Source organism: Cryptomeria japonica, chromosome 2, assembly GCF_030272615.1.
Source record: "Cryptomeria japonica chromosome 2, Sugi_1.0, whole genome shotgun sequence".
In the NCBI taxonomy this organism is placed as follows: Eukaryota; Viridiplantae; Streptophyta; class Pinopsida; order Cupressales; family Cupressaceae; genus Cryptomeria; species Cryptomeria japonica.
In genome coordinates this window covers 170,219,897-170,223,652 of record NC_081406.1, presented here as the reverse complement: position 1 = coordinate 170,223,652, position 3,756 = coordinate 170,219,897, and positions in this window count along the sequence as shown.

Genomic DNA, 3,756 nt, shown 5'->3' with positions numbered 1-3,756 from the left:
GTTTTACTTCCAAAATAAAAAAGAACAAGGCCCTCCAATTTGAAGAATTCTCCTCAATATCAGGTTGTTATCTCTGGTTCATGTTCACTGCAAAATTTGTGGGTAGCTACAAGAAAATATCTTTTAAGATCCACTGCTCTCCAATCCTGGTTGATTTGTTGTACAAGAACATATTTGCTTCCTCTCTCTTTAGGTAGTTTACTTCTTTTTTTCTGAGTTTAACTTCCGTGGGACCCTCAAATTCTCAAGACCAGGAAATCTCTATTTCACAGAATCCAAATGATAATTTGATTCATAGCTTGATATTTAATTGCCAACCTTTCCATGTAGTTGATCGCAATCTTCCCACTGTTGGACCCTCATCAAATGCCTTTGTTACATCGAACTTGATTGATGAAATTTCTCTCGAGGAATTCTCAAAAATTCAGGATGTCCCTTTTGTTGATGTTATGCCTCTCGCTCTTAATACTTCACCACCCATTTTGGAGTTTAGTCATGTTGATCACCTTGTGGCTGAAGATAGTTCATATTAGCCTTTTCAACCTCCCACACAGCTTGATTTTGATTTTTCTCAACATCTCTCGCTTGTTCAATCAGTCTCTTCATCTCCTTTGTTAACTAAAACACCTAAAAAAAGAGGTTGGAAGCCCAGGATTCTTAAAATCCAAGAAGAGATTGCAGCTAGTATCTAGTCTACAATTGTAGACAATTTTTCACCCCACTCAAGACCGGGTGCAATGAGGATCATATCTTTGAATGTCATAGGTTTGAATGCCTCTGACAAGAGGGGATGGATGAAGCAGCAGTTGGATTCCTCCCAAGTAGACATCATTTTATTGCAAGAAACAAAGCTTTCTGATGAAGCCTCTCAAAATATTTTTAAAAAATAGACTTTATGGGATTTCATACATGTTCCTTCAGTAGGGGCTTCCGGTGGTATTCTTACATTGTGGAATCCCATGACAATCAAAGCAAAAACCTTGAACCAAGGGACAAATTGGCATCTTATTCTTATTGAAATTTTTTATTTATCCTTTCTTCTCTTTAATATTTATGGTCCAACAACTCCTCATGAGAAACATGCTCTTTGGAATACCTTATCTTATCAAATCCATCAGCAGGGAGCTCATAAAATCATCTTAGGAGGTGATTTTAATGTCATTTTGTCTCAGGATGAGAAACAGGGAGGGAACCCTATTGCTTCTAAGGTGATTGATGACTTTAGATCTTTTGTGTATGATAACGCCCTTTATGACATTTCACCTTCTAATGGTCAATTTATATGGACAAACCAGAGAACTTCCCTTCATATAGCAAGTGGATTGGACAGGTTTTTCACTTCATATGAATGGATCCTTCAAAAATATACTTTCAGCTCTAATATTCTATCATTCTCTGGATTTGACCATTTTCCTATCTCATTATGCTTGGATAAACATGAAGCTTCTCATCATAGACCTTCTTTTAAATTTGAAAGAATGTGGTTTCGGCACCCACACTTTCATGCTCTGCTTCGTCAATGGTGGGTAAGTACCCCCTTCTGTAGGGGGAACAAAATGTTTTAACTTTATATGAAAATGCAGTTTGTAAAAGCAAATATCAAAGTCTAGAATAGGGAAGTATTCAAAAACATCTTTGCAGAGAAATCAAATGTAGAGAAGGAATTAAAGGACATCAATGAACTTATCTTTTCTAATGGGATTAATCCTGAAACCTTCTCAAGGCATAAGCATTTAAAAAGATACTAGAAAGAATTATGCTCTAGAGAGGAGGAGTATTGGAGACAAAAATCAACGGAGCTATGGCTAGAAGATGGGGATAAAAATTCTAAGTTCTTTCAAGCATCTGCAAAGATTAAGCAAGATGCATCTACTATCTTTTCTATAAATGCCTCTTCTTTGGGGATAAAATTAACTAATGAACAAGAAATTAGGGAAGAGGGTGAACTCTTCTTTAAAAATCTTCTTGTTCCTTCTCCTCCTTTTGTTCCTGAGGAGTCCAATGTTGAGTTATTGCTAGATTCCATCCCTTGTCTGATTTCACAGTGTGATAATGATTATCTCATGCAACCTTTCTCTCTTGATGAACTTCAAGAGGTGGTAGTTTCGATGGCTCCTGACAAGTCTCCAGGTCCTGACGGTTTCACCATGCTATTCTTTCAAAAGTGTTGGGACGTTTTAAGTTTTGATCTTTTAATGGCTTTGGAGGAGTCAAGACAAAAATCTTTTATACTCAAGAACTTCAATTTAACACATCTTGCTCTTATCTCCAAATCCAACAACCCTCAATCTTTTGCAAACTTTAGGCCTATCTCCTTGTGTAATACAGTTTACAAGATCTTCACAAAAGCTATTTATCTCCGGTTAAAATACTTGATACCTAAAGTAATATCTCCTCAACAAGGAGGTTTTGTTCTTAGTAGGGAAACACTGGAAGGTGCACTTGTGGCCCATGAAGCTTTGCACTCAATTAACTCTTCACAGTCCCATGCTTTCATAGCTAAATTAGACATGTTGAAAGCATATGATAAAGTATGTTGGTCTTTTCTTTTGAAAGTGCTTAAAAAGTTTGGCTTTCCGTATAAGTGGTGCAAATGGATCAAAAATTGTCTATCTGGTGCACATTTCTCAGTTATTATTAATGGTAACCCTTTTGGGTTTTTTTGAGCCACTCAAGGAGTTCAACAAGGTGACCCACTATCACCTTTTTCTCTTCATTATCATGGCAGAAGCTTTTAGCAGATTGGTCAATAAATAGCTGACTCTGGATCTTTGGAAGGGGATATGCATCCCTAATACTTCAATTTCCATCACCCACACTTTATTTGCAGATGATACACTTTTATTTGGTTGTTCCAACATTAAAGAAACAAGTCATATTAAGAAAATGTTGGACATATATACTTCCGGATCTGGGCAGAAAATCAATGCCCAGAAATCTAAATTATTCATATTTAATACTTCTGAATTGGTGTCTAACAGCATTATCCAGACATTGGGCTTTCCAGTGGATTCTCTTCCATCTTTGTACTTGGGCATCCCTTTCTTCATGGGAGCAGGGAAACCCTCTTTTTGAAATTATGTGATTGACAGATTAAAAGAATTTTTGTGTGGAAAGCTAGATGGTTATCTCTGTCAGGCAAAACCCTTCTTGTCAAAATTGTTCTGGCTACAATCCCAAACTACTACATTTCAATCCTTCAAGCCCCAAAATCTATTGTTTCCCATATTGAGAAAATTATTCGGAATTTTATTTGGAAAGGTAATTTTTCAGAAGATAAAAAGATCTTGCTTGTGTCTCTCAACAAAATGACTACAGGTAAATCTACGAGCGGGGTTGGTCTACATGATCTTTCAAAAAGGAACAAGGCCTTTGGGGGAAAATTGGTTTGGAATATAAATATGTAAAACCACATGCTTTGTGATGTCAAATTATGCAAGAAAAGTATTTAGATACTCCTACCCCATCACGTATTTTTACTATCCTTGATCCTCCATCAGGCTCTGCAGTTTGGAACTTCATGATGGCTTCTAGGAATGTGATTACTAGATATTTATCTTGGCAAGTACATAATGGCAAAGATGTCAACTTCTAGCATGATTCATGGAGTGGTCTCCCCCCTCTTAATCTTGAGGAATCTCTAGTAGATGCAATCCCCGTATTTATTACTCAATGGGGATCTTACCTTTATGATTACATAGATGATCTTGAGAAGCCTTCAAATCGTGTCATTTGGAAGAATCCAACTTCACTCCC